Genomic DNA, 14,196 nt, shown 5'->3' with positions numbered 1-14,196 from the left:
CATTTCTCTGTGCAGGTCACATATAGTGGGAGGATGGAGATTGGGTTTTATATGTAGGATATGGGAGGTGAAGGGGTTAATGTACAGGTCACATATAGTGGGAGGATGTAGATGAGGGGGGTTATATGTAGGATAGGGGAGGTGAAGGGGTTAATGTACAGCTCACATATAGTGGGAGGATGGAGATGAGGGGGGTTATATGTAGGATAGGGGAGGTGAAGGGGTTAATGTACAGCTCACATATAGTGGGAGGATGGAGATGAGGGGGGTTATATGTAGGATAGGGGAGGTGAAGGGGTTAATGTACAGGTCAAATATAGTGGGAGGATGGAGATGAGGGGTTATATGTAGGATATGGGAGGTGAAGGGGTTAATGTACAGGTCACATATAGTGGGAGGATGGAGATGGGGGGGTTATATGTAGGATATGGAAGGTGAAGGGGTCGATGTACAGGTCACATATAGTGGGAGGTTGGAGATGGGGGGGGTTATATCTAGGATAGGGGAGGTGAAGGGGTTAATGTACAGGTCACATATAGTGGGAGGTTGGAGATGGGGGGGTTATATGTAGGATAGGGGAGGTGAAGGGGTTAATGTACAGGTCACATATAGTGGGAGGTTGGAGATGGGGGGGTTATATCTAGGATAGGGGAGGTGAAGGGGTTAATGCACAGGTCACATATAGTGGGAGGTTGGAGATGGGGGGGTTATATCTAGGATAGGGGAGGTGAAGGGGTTAATGTACAGGTCACATATAGTGGGAGGTTGGAGATGGGGGGGTTATATGTAGGATAGGGGAGGTGAAGGGGTTAATGTACAGGTCACATATAGTGGGAGGTTGGAGATGGGGGGGTTATATCTAGGATAGGGGAGGTGAAGGGGTTAATGTATAGGTCACATATAGTGGGAGGATGGAGATGGGGGGGGGTTATATGCAGGATATGGGAGGTGAAGGGGTTAATACTAGGAATGAGCTGCCGGTTCAGGAGTTCAGCAAATTGGTGTTTGGCCAAGTAGAACCTCCGGCATCAGCAGGAAGGAAAATGTTTAGCGGCGAGACTACTACCGCTGCCAAGTGTGACAGCTTCCTCTCTGGTTGGTTGTTAGTAGGCCAGCGACAGCCATGATCCTGACAACCATGATCCTGACAACCATGATCCCGACAACCATGATCCATCTCTGCCCGGCCCAATCTACTGTCAGCCAGGGATTGCGGAGTGTATGACAGCAGACAATATGTGCAGGAGTGGAGTGCGAGGGATAGGACAGTGGGCAGAGAGGAGATGCACATGGGCTGGAGAATGGTCATGGGGGGAATAACATACATGCAGAGGAACGGGCGTTAGGGGGTTAACTAGGGTTGCCACCTCATCCCTCTATAACCGAACACATATTACTAAGGCTGGCCATACACTATACAATTTTCTTGAGATTTTTGCTTTAGATTTACCAGCAACCATATAATAGGAGGTCAAACCCAAACAACACTTTCAGTTGTATCCAATTAGGCAGGCCCTTGCACTACACAGTTGAAGGTAAATCTAAAGGATATTGGGCAGAAATTGTAAGAAAATTGTATATTGTATGGCCATCCTTACACAAGTACTGTGGCTGAATAAGGTGGTAATTAAACTCTGTGCTTTACGTTAGACTCGGAACCTGTGTCATTCATATGTGTTCGGTTTTAAAGGGATGAGATGGCAACCCTAGGGTTGACACAACTGAACTAGAACTGGGTGTTAAGGGGCACCCAGCTCATCACTGAGGGCCTAATGCACACACCGAATATTTGTCACTGAGGGGTTAATGCAAATGCATTTAAAGCAGCTCACATACACTGCAGACAGGCCCTTGAGGGTGTAATGGTTTCAGGTTTTCAAGCTGGGGGTAGGTGACAGAGGCTATCCATCATTGTGTGATGGTTGATCAATGGAAAAGTAATGCACACACACTGCAGACTGGCCACTGAGGAGTTAATGTACAGCGCTGCGCGAACTATTTATAAATACTATTAATAATAATAATATACTGCAGACTGGTCAATGTTGGGTTAATGTACATATACTGCGGACTGGCCACCGATGGGTTAATGCACATATACTGCAGACTGGTCACCGATGGGTTAATGCACATATACAGCGGACTGGTCACCGATGGGTTAATGCACATACACCACGGACTGGTCACCGAGGGGTTAATGCACATACACCACGGACTGGTCACCGATGGGTTAATGCACATACACCACGGACTGGTCACCGATGGGTTAATGCACATACACCACGGACTGGTCACCGATGGGTTAATGCACATACACCACGGACTGGTCACCGAGGCGTTAATGCACATACACCACGGACTGGTCACCGAGGGGTTAATGCACATACACCACGGACTGGTCACCGAGGGGTTAATGCACATACACCACGGACTGGTCACCGATGGGTTTATGCACATACACTGCGGACTGGTCACCAATGGGTTAATGCACATATGCCACAGACTGGTCACCGATGGGTTAATGCACATATACCACGGACTGGTCACCAATGGGTTAATGCACATATACCACGGACTGATCACTGATGGGTAATACACATACGCTGCGGACTGGTCACCGATGGGTTAATGCACATACGCTGCGGACTGGTCACCGATGGGTTAATGCACATATGCTGCGGATTGGTCACCGATGGGTTAATGTATATAAACCGTGGACTGGTCACGGATGGGTTAATGCATATATACCGTGGACTGGTCACCGATGGGTTAATGCATATATTCTGCGGACTGGTCCCCGATGGGTTAATGCACATATACTGCGGACTGGTCACCGATGGGTTAATGCACATATACTGCGGACTGGTCACTGATGGGTTAATGCACATATGCCGCGGACTGGTCACTGATGGGTTAATGCACATATTCTGCGGACTGGTCCCCGATGGGTTAATGCACATATACTGCGGACTGGTCACCGATGGGTTAATGCACATATACTGCGGACTGGTCACTGATGGGTTAATGCACATATGCCGCGGACTGGTCACTGATGGGTTAATGCACATATACTGCGGACTGGTCACCGATGGGTTAATGCACATACTGCGGACTGGTCACCGATGGGTTAATGCACATACTGCAGACTGGTCACCGATGGGTTAATGCACATACGCTGCGGACTGGTCACCGATGGGTTAATGCACATACTGCAGACTGGTCACCGATGGGTTAATGCACATACGCTGCGGACTGGTCACCGATGGGTTAATGCACATACGCTGCGGACTGGTCACTGATGGGTTAATACATATATACCGTGGACTGGTCACAGATGGGTTAATGCACATACGCTGCAGACTGGTCGCCGATGGGTTAATGCACATATGCTGCGGACTGGTCACCGATGGGTTAATGCACATATACAGCGGACTGGTCACCGATGGGTTAATGCACATACTGCAGACTGGTCACCGATGGGTTAATGCACATACTGCAGACTGGTCACCGATGGGTTAATGCACATACGCTGCGGACAGGTCACTGATGGGTTAATGCACATACGCTGCGGACTGGTCACTGATGGGTTAATACATATATACCGTGGACTGGTCACAGATGGGTTAATGCACATACGCTGCAGACTGGTCGCCGATGGGTTAATGCACATATGCTGCGGACTGGTCACCGATGGGTTAATGCACATACACTGCGGACTGGTCACCGATGGGTTAATGCACATACGCTGCGGACTGGTCACTGGCGGGTAATGCACATACACCACGGACTGGTCACCGATGGGTTAGTGCACATATACTGCGGACTGGTCACCGATGGGTTAATGCACATACACCACGGACTGGTCACCGATGGGTTAATGCACATACACCACGGACTGGTCACCGATGGGTTTATGCACATACACTGCGGACTGGTCACCAATGGGTTAATGCACATACACCGTGGACTGGTCACCGGCGGGTTAATGCACATATGCCACGGACTGGTCACCGATGGGTTAGTGCACATATACTGTGGACTGGTCACCGATGGGTTAATGCACATACGCTGCGGACTGGTCACCGATGGGTTAATGCACATATACTGTGGACTGGTCACTGATGGGTTAATGCACATACCCTGTGGACTGGTCACCGATGGGTTAATGCACATACACCACGGACTGGTCACCGATGGGTTTATGCACATACACTGCGGACTGGTCACCAATGGGTTAATGCACATACACCGTGGACTGGTCACCGGCGGGTTAATGCACATATGCCACGGACTGGTCACTGATGGGTTAATGCACATACGCTGCGGACTGGTCACCGATGGGTTAATGCACATACACTGCAGCTGTAAAACCAGTTAGACGGCTCTGTGTAGTGGAGGGACCAGCCCTGCTATGAGTACTGTGGAGTGACGGGTGTGAAGGGTGAGCTGGGGACAAGACACAGGGAAGGCCAATGTGAGTGACAATCATTCCTGGACTACAATCAGTCTGCAGCCACTGAGGAGCCGTGAGAGCTCCATCTTCTAGGACCCCCCCCCCCCCTCGGGTGTCAACCGTCACATGGAACTAGAATGATACAAACACCAACAATACAACTTACACCAAAATGCCCAGCTATGTCTGATAACGCTCCATGTCCTGGACACTCATTACTTTACCTGACAATTGCGCGGTCATGCAACGCCGCACATAAATGAAATTTACGTCCTTTTTTCTCCCACAAATAGAGCGTTCTTTTGGTGGTATTTGATCACCTGTGCGGTTTTTAATTTTTTTCTCTATAAACGAAAAAAAGACCAACAATTTAAAAAAAAAAACAATATTTTTGACTTTTTTGCTATAAAATGTATCATTAATTTAGACCAAAATGTATTCCGCTCCGCGTCTTTGCTGAAAAACCTGATACGTGTAAATGAATTGCTTTACGTGACAGTTCTAGCGTCTACAAATGGCGGGAAAGATACTGGGATTCTTATATACCAGTATTTTTTTTATACTAGTAATGGCGGTGATCAGCGACTTATAGTGGGACTGCGGCGGGCATTCTGACACTGGAGGGGGATTGACTTGGTGTCACTGACATCCCCTGTGACACCAATACAGGGATCAGTTCTAATAAAAAGCACTAACACTGTACTAATGACACTGGGCAGGAAGGGGTTAACATCTGCGGCGATCAAAGGGTCAACTGTGTGCTGTTTTGCTATGCAAGTGTGCTGCTTACACACAGTCTTTGAAGGAAATCAGCAATAGGTTTATATTTCAAATTTGATTCGGATTTCAGCTAAAATGTTGTTTAGTTTTCTTTTCAAAGTCGTTTAAATTCGTTACGATTGTAATTCAGAAATGCTGATAAATCCGAATCTCCGAATAACGTAAATTTTGTCCAAATTTCGATTCGGAACAAAACGAACTGCAGATGTCTACATCCCACCCACATGTACATCCCACCCACGTGTACATCCCACCCACGTCTACATCCCACCCACGTCTACATCCCACCCACTTTCAGATGCCATTGTCAGGAGATAATCGATTCACTTTACCTGCCAGGGGTCATAATCTTATGGCTGATCGGTGTAAATCCTGCAATAGAATAGTAATGAGGTAAAAGTGAGGCTGCTGAGTGATTTGCTTTCTTAGGCTCCATTCACAGCTATGCAGTTCCTGCCAATCCCTCCACTGGCCTCCATTCAGTGTCCTCCACTGGCCTCCACTCAGTGTCCTCCATCCCTCTCTGCCAATCCCTCCACTGGCCTCCACTCAGTGTCCTCCATCCCTCTATGCCAATCCCTCTACTCTCCTCCACTCAGTGTCCTCCATCCCTCTCTGCCAATCCCTCCACTGGTCTCCACTCAGTGTCCTCCATCCCTCTCTGCCAATCCCTCCACTGGCCTCCACTCAGTGTCCTCCACCCCTCTCTGCCAATCCCTCCACTGTCCTCCACTCAGTGTCCTCCACCCCTCTCTGCCAATCCCTCCACTCTCCTCCACTCAATGTCCTCCATCCCTCTCTGCCAATCCCTCCACTGGTCTCCACTCAGTGTCCTCCATCCCTCTCTGCCAATCCCTCCACTGGCCTCCACTCAGTGTCCTCCATCCCTCTCTGCCAATCTCTCCACTGGTCTCCACTCAGTGTCCTCCATCCCTCTCTGCCAATCCCTCCACTGGCCTCCACTCAGTGTCCTCCATCCCTCTCTGCCAATCCCTCCACTGGCCTCCACTCAGTGTCCTCCATCCCTCTCTGCCAATCCCTCCACTGGCCTCCACTCAGTGTCCTCCACCCCTCTCTGCCAATCCCTCCACTCAGTGTCCTCCACCCCTCTCTGCCAATCCCTCCACTGGCCTCCACTCAGTCTCCTTCACCCCTCTCTGTCAATCCCTCCACTGGCCTCCACTCAGTGTCCTCCATCCCTCTCTGCCAATCCCTCCACTGGCTTCACATTGTCCAACGAATAAAATTCAAAACACTAACAACAACATATAAAGCCATTTATAACTCTGCACCTCCTCCACTCTTCCTACCACCCCATCCCCCACAGCTATCTCCTCCTGTGCCACCATCCCCTCCCTCCTAGATTGTAAGCTCCAAGGAGCAGGGCCCTCGATCCCCTCATGTTTTGCATTGTATTGGTATTGTTCTGTCACATGTTCTGTCCCCCTTTGTAATGTACAGCGCTGAGCGAACTATTGGCGCTTTATAAATACTGTATAATAATAATAATATGCGTTTTTGTCACGTTTTTGATGCGTTTTGCAGGGTTTTTTTTTCTTTTTTCAACTTGTTGCTGGGCAGAATAAAAAGCAAAACACATCAAAAAAATGGCAAAAACACACTACATGTTTTTATGCAGTGTCTCTATTTAGCCCGGGTTCACATGTGTGCGATGCGGCGTATCGCATGTGATTCTCACAGGAACCGCACCGCATTCCTGCGCAAATCACATGTGAATTCTGTGCGGTGCGATTTTAGCCATACCCAGGGGCAGACTGACTATTCAAGCACTCGGGCACTGCCCGAGGGCCCAGGGTCAGTAGGGGCCCATGAAATGCCCCTGGTACCTTTTACAGGCTTTTTTGGGTGTGCTTTGAGTGTGGGCAAGGACACAGGGGCCCCATGATCCCCCATTGCCTGGGGCCCCATGAGTTGTCAGTCCTCCCCTGGCCATACCTTATGTATGGCTCAAATCGCACCGCACCCGCACCGAAAAGTGCAGGACCCTTTTTTTGCATCCACCCTAGAATCGGATCGCATGCGTATTCACACCTATGCGATCCGATTCTGCACATCGCACCGCCTTTCGCGGACCGATTTTGGCGTACTGTTAACGCGCACACACCGCAGTAGGGTCCAATTGTGATGCGGTGCGGAATTTGCTCAGAAACCGCTGCAAATTCCGCACCGCATCAGTGTGAACCCGGGTCTATAGAGCCAAAAACGCAAAGTTTTGCATTTAAAAAAAAAACGCACCGGGAGAAAACGCAGAGATGTGAACCCGTCCCATAGGAAATCCTGTTACATGGACTGCTGTGCGTTTCTAGAAAACGCAGCGGAAAACGCAGAGGTGTGAACCCGTCCCATAGGAAATCCTGTTACATGGACTGCTGTGCGTTTCTAGAAAACGCAGCGGAAAACGCAGAGATGTGAACCTGTCCCATAGGAAATCCTGTTAAATGGACTGCTCTGCGTTTCTGCAAAACGCAGCGGAAAACGCAGAGATGTGAACCTAGACTCAAGGTGATTTAAAGGAGATAAAGACTTTGGAATATTTGGTGTATAGATTGTATGTTCGCAGGACACCGCGTTCCGGGAAGCTAGAAAGGGGTTAATATTACCTGGAAGGTGTGCTAGTCCCAGCCCTTGTCTGTAACCTTTCCCCAGCCCTGGCCAAGCCCCGGGTATGACACCGGAGAGGCATGACACCCGGAAGTCTCGGCGGAGGCTCTGACACTTGCTGAGCTCCACATGTCTCCATAAGGACTCATTCAATCAGAGGGCAACAGCTACAATAATCACAGGGAGACTCTCACCGATCTCCTCCGACACCACACGGACTTTGTTTCCTAGATAGTCGTGAAAACGGTAAGCCGGTTCTGGATCAACACGTGGTAAGACGGAGCATTAGCTCCCCATACACCCAACATTAACCCTTTCATTATTTATTTCAGGTACTTATATAGCGCCGTCCATTTACGCAGCGCTTTACATATATATTGTACATTCACATCAGTCCCTAACCCTCAAGGGGCGTACAATCTAAGGTCCCTAACCCTCAAGGGGTGTACAATCTAAGGTCCCTAACCCTCAAGGGCCGTACAATCTGAGGTCCCTAACCCTCAAGGGGTGTACAATCTAAGGTCCCTAACCCTCAAGGGGTGTACAATCTAAGGTCCCTAACCCTCAAGGGGCGTACAATCTAAGGTCCCTAACCCTCAAGGGGCGTACAATCTAAGGTCCCTAACCCTCAAGGGGCATACAATCTAAGGTCCCTAGCTTACATTCATACATACACATACTAGGGACAATTTGGGCTGGAGCCAATTGACCTACCAGCATATCTTTGGAGTGTGGGAGGAAACTGGAGTACCTGGAGGAAACCTACACAGGCACAGAGAAAACATGCAAACTCCAGCCAGATGGTGCTGTGGTTGGGATTTGAACTGGCGACCCCAGTACTGCCAGGCGGAAGTGCTAACCATTTAGCCGCTGTGCTCCTGGCTCCTGGCTTTGGTGTAAAAGGGATCCAGGTAGCTGTAGAGCCACCTACCCAATCACTTTTCTGGTACTTGTGGGTAACACCCCCCCCACCAACTTGTGCCAGAGGGGATCTTATTAACCCCTTCCTGCCCTGGCGTCTCTTGAAAAAGTTTAGGGAAAGATCGGCAATCAGGTGACCATTGTGATTGGCTGTTACAATGGTCACCTGATGGGGAGCCGGTCCTACCAACAACCAATCGTTATTGGGGACAGAGTTGTCTTTGGCAGCTTGGTGCTGTGAGTGTGCCTGAACTCTGATCCGACAAGTGGATTCTCTCTCCACCATGACAATGCTCCTGCACATTATTCTTTATTTCAGGTATTTATATAGCGCCATCAATGTACGTAGCACTTTACATCAATATTGTACAGTCACATCAGTCCCTGACCCTCAAGGGGCGTACAATCTAAGGTCCCTAACTCACATTCATATACTAGGGACAATTTAGACAGAATCCAATTAACCTACCAGCATTTCTTTGGAGTTTGGGAGGAAGCTGGAGTACCCCCACGCAGGCCCAGGGAGAACATGCAAACTCCAGGCAGGTGGTGCCGTGGCTGGGATTCGAACCAACGACCCGAGTACTGCCAGGCGGAAGTGCTAACCATTTAGCCACTGTGCTGCTGTTGTTTTTGCTGATTGTTGAAACAATTAAAAAAAAAATTGGAGCTCCACACTTATATCGTACAGCCCATACATTATTTTTTATTTTTTTTATTTTTGGGCAGGAAAAGCCAACTCATTATTTTTTTGTTGCAGAATATAATCTTTTATGGACTATATGAAATAGTACCGCCATCTTTTTTTATTATTATATAGGATTTATATAGCGCCAATAGTTTGCACAGCGCCTTACAATAGAGTGACATAGTTAGTCTGGCTGAGAAAAGACAAAAGTCCATCCAGTTCAACCATTTAAATTAATTAATTAATTAATTAAATAAATGTAATTTCATTAATTAATTTAAATTTATTTATTAAATAAATAAATACATTTCTTCATACATTTAGGCCAAAATGTATTCTGCTGCACGTCTCTGGTAAAAAAAAAAAAGAAAATCCCAATAAGTGTATATTAATTGGCTTGTGTGAAAACAAAAAAAGACAAAACATTTTGAAAAAAATAAACCAGTATTTTTTTTATTTTCTGCCTTAAAACATATCCAATAATATACATTAATTAATTACATGCCTTCATACATTTAGGTCAAAATGTATTCTGCTACATGCCTTTGATAAAAAACAAACAAAAAAAAAACAAAAATCCCAATCAGTGTATATTAATTGGTTTGTGTGAAAGTTATAGAGACTACAAACTATGGTATATATACTGGAATTTTCGCAACTATAGACGCTATACTGGTAATGGTGGTTACATAGTTAGTCTGGCTGAAAAAAGACAAAAGTTCAACCATTTAAATTAATTAATTAAATAAATAAATGTACTTTAATTAATTTCAATTAATTTATTAAATAAATAAATACATAAATAAATTTCTTCATACATTTAGGCCAAAATGTTTTCTGCTACACAGCTCTGCTAAAAAAAAGAAAATCCTAATAAGTGTATATTAATTGGTTTGTGTGAAAGTTTTATAGATTCTACAAATCCTGGTATAAATACTGGAATTTTCACAACTATAGATGCTAAACTGATAATGGTGGTTACATAGTTACATAGTTAGTCTGGCTGAAAAAAAGACAAAAGTCCATCCAGTTCAACCATTAAAAAAAAAAAAGTTATAATCCTACACCCACAGTTGATCCAGAGGAAGGCAAAAAAAACCCAGCAAAGCACGATCCAATTTGCTCCTGCCGGGGAAAAAGTTCCTTCCTGATCCCCCGAGAGGCAATCGGATATTCCCTGGATCAACTTTCCCTATAAATGTTATATCCAGTTATATTCTGTGTATCCAAGAAAGAATCCAGGACTTTCCTACAGCAATCCACTGAGCTGGCCACAACCAACTCTTGAGGGAGTCTATTCCATATAAAGGGAGACGGTACAGTTCCAATATCATAGAATACAAGAGGGTTTAAGAGGGCCCTGTTCTTAAGAGCTTACCATCAAATAGGGTGGGGCAAGTGGTACAAAAGGTTAAAACTGTGGGGGGTGAGATGATGGAAGAGATAGAAGTTCAGTTGGTTGGAGAGGTGATAGACTTCCCTGAGGAGATGAGTTTTCAGGCATCGTCTAAAGGCAGCCAGAGTAGGAGAGAGGTGGGGGGGGGGGGAGGGAGCGCTAAGACGCATCTACCCTGTGTGTGTTTGGGGATGGACCATCAGCAATGGGGGTTAGTAGAAGGTCCATGTGGAGGTGGTGTCCAAGTCCGTCTTTAGTGGGGGGGCTTGTAGTAGTATGGACTACATTGCATGCGCAATTTTAAAGCATGACATGTTGGGTATCTATTTACTCGGCGTAACATCAAGAATTGGGGTATATCTAGTGTTTGTTTGTTTTTTTTAATCATTAAAATGTATTTTTCTCTCTCTCAATCTGCCCAGCCTCTCTCCTACTCTGGTAGAGAAGAGAGACAGCAGCACCACTATAGGTAGGTAACAGGTAGGCATGTCAAGTGATGGAGGTCCAGCGGGAGCATCAGGTCCTCTGGCCACACTCTGGGTGTTTTCCCACCGCTCCCGTGGTGTCCAGGGCACGGGGAGTAGCAGAAGGGTGCAGGGAGGCTCGCAGGCAGGGGCGGACTGTCCATTTGGAAACGGGGTCAGTAGGGGGCCCCATGAGATGCCCCTGGTACCTTTTTCATAGGCTTTTTTGAGTTTGGCCAAGGACACAGGGGCCCCATGATCCTCTATTGCCCGGGGGCCCCATGAGTTGTCAGTCTGCCCTTGCTCGCAGGGATGATGTCACCACATTGGACGGGTTTCCAAGAGTTGGAAGCATGCTCGCACCTTCGTCAGGCCGTTCTGGCGGCCATCTTAGTGTTTATATGGGCAAAGCCGGTAGATGGGGCTGATCAGTCAATGAAGTCACACGGCGAGCGGGGGGTGGTGCCATGATTAACACTAAGAATGCCGGATCAGGGGATTGCAAAGCTTAAATGACATGCATAAAAGACAAGGATATATACACATGAAACTAAAAAGGATATGCCAGTAATACTCCCAGCAGAAGTTGGTGGCTGGGGGGAAAAGTGAGGGGGAGATAAAGGAAACCTTGGAAAATAAAAACCTTAGAAAAATAAAAAAAATATATAATGAAAAAATATGGATACGGTGGTATAAAACTGGGGGTGGGTGGAAACAAATATTTACAATATACAGAAAAATGGGGGGGAATGAAAAATAAAAAATAATGAATAATAAATAAAAAAATAATAAATGCAAAATAAAATAAATATAAGGTAATGAAAGATGGTTATAACAATGGAAATGGAATAGAAATAAAAATGAAATGAAAAATAAACATAAAAAAATAAAAATAACAAAATGATTAAAAATAGGATTAAAAAAAAGTGATAGAAATGGAGATTATGAAGGAAAGGATGAGAAAAAAATATAATGATGTGTAGAAAAAGGGAATATTGTATGTAGGAAGAGAGGGAGGTTGCAGGAGAGGAGGGCGGGGAATATAGAGCATGCCATGGTGTGGCAGATGTCTAGTAACGAAAAGGAAGGGTGACGTGAGGTGTGGAAGATGCATGGATGGCGGGATACTTTATTATCGGCCTGTGGGTATAGGTAAATATAGGGGCTGGGTCAGGGGCGGACTGACAACTCATGGGGCCCCCGGGCAATAGGGGATCATGGGGCCCCTGTGTCCTTGCCCAAACTCAAAAAAGCCTATGAAAAAAGGTACCAGGGGCATCTCATGGGGCCCCCTACTGACCCCGGGCCCTCGGGCAGTGCCCGAGTTTCCAAATGGTCAGTCCACCCCTGGGCTGGGTGTAAGGACATGGAGAGGTATTGTTTATCCATCTGAAGTGATGGCAACTCTGGAGGTGCAGAAATGAGTTGCCGGCCGTAGGTTTGGTATAATTTTTTTGCATAGGTGGAAGTGTTGGTGTGGCAGAGTTCTAGGTCTAGGAATGCTAGAGTGTTGGGGTCACCTGCACTTACATCCCCCAAAATGCCCTTTTTAGCAAAAACCCCCCTAACCTCCTTAAAAAGAAGACTAGAAGAGGCCGGAGGGGGGGGGGGTGCAAAAAACAAAAAGAAAAATACAGCTCAGACTGTGAAAATATACAATCTCTCCACACACACATTAGATAGTGATGACATATCATTACTCAGTAGAGTACTGACTTTTGCCCCCATCGCCCTTTCCAATCCCTTTACCTTATTCATGGACCTCAATAGATTCATTAAGAATCTAACAGTAAAATGTTTTTTTTAATATCCAAGCCCTTAAGGAAGACCCTTGCACCCAACAGCCCCCAATCCACCCGCCCCGTCTGACAGCTCGTATTCTGCTGAGGACAACATACACCCATCAGACATTGAGGCACTAACTACTCTTGAGGACCTCTATTCCCACGATGGGGACCTTTATGTACCCTCACCCAACATCTCTGCTCATCTCCCCCCATACAGCACACCAACTTCAGACCCAAATCCCTATTCAACCCCATTCACAATAAAGGCCCATACGTCAAAACATTCTACCAAGTAGTATACACCAGCATCTTACGGATGTGCAAACAAAGCCCCTCTGCTCCTTACATCTCCCCCAACTTAACCCATGACGAAGAGAACTCACTCACCAAATTGTCCAACAACACGGGCATCATCATTAAACCAGCCGACGAAGGAGGTGGCATCGTAATCCAAAACATAACTGACTACATATCAGAAACATACAGACTACTATCGGCCCACATGACCTATAACCGTCTCTCTACAGACCCTTTGCCCAAATTTCATATGTAAGCCTCCACCCTTCTACAAATCGCCTTAGCAGAAGGCGTCATAAACCACACAGAATTTGACTTCTTTAATACAGACTATTACTCCACGCAATACTTCTACCATCTTCCTTAGATATACAATTCCTCCAACCTCTGACCCAAAACCTCCCAGCATATATCTGCAACAGAATTCATCTCTTAGACAACCCCCAACACTACTCATGGGAATCTTCCCACCTTTGGCTCTCCTTAGATGTCACATCAATATACACATCTATCCCCCACTAAGTGAGACTCAGAGCCCTACAACATTTTCTGTCATTAGATCCCACAATTAACCACAAACAGGCCCAATTTATCCTGGACGCCACACACTTCTGCTTATCCCACGACTACGTCCAGTTTGACGGCAACTACTACAAGGCATGGCCATGGGAGCTAGTTTTGCTCCCAGTTACACAAACCTCACCATGGGCCTATGGGAACACCAATCCATATGGAATCATAAACCCTTTGCCAAACATCTCATCTATTTCAGTCGTTATATAGATGGC

General features: G+C 46.5%; 1 protein-coding gene across 2 annotated transcripts in view; it reads left to right on the top strand.

Annotated features, from left to right (window-relative positions):
- Nucleotides 1-14,196, top strand: part of LOC149462252 (E3 ubiquitin-protein ligase RNF14-like) — a 58,005-nt gene that overhangs the window by 2,835 nt on the left and 40,974 nt on the right. The window contains exon 1 of one of the 2 annotated variants that reach the window (XM_089677188.1): nt 7,945-8,101. The exons of the other annotated variant lie outside the window; for it this stretch is intronic. The gene's annotated coding sequence lies outside the window, so the exon portion shown is untranslated. Of the gene's footprint in view, nt 1-7,944; nt 8,102-14,196 lie in introns of those variants that run through there. 2 annotated transcript variants of the gene reach the window in all.

Source organism: Staurois parvus, unplaced genomic scaffold, assembly GCF_062004578.1.
Source record: "Staurois parvus isolate SC_StPar_1 unplaced genomic scaffold, SC_StPar_1.0 ptg000179l, whole genome shotgun sequence".
NCBI lineage: Eukaryota > Metazoa > Chordata > Amphibia > Anura > Ranidae > Staurois > Staurois parvus.
This window is presented reverse-complemented; position numbering and strand designations above follow the sequence as displayed.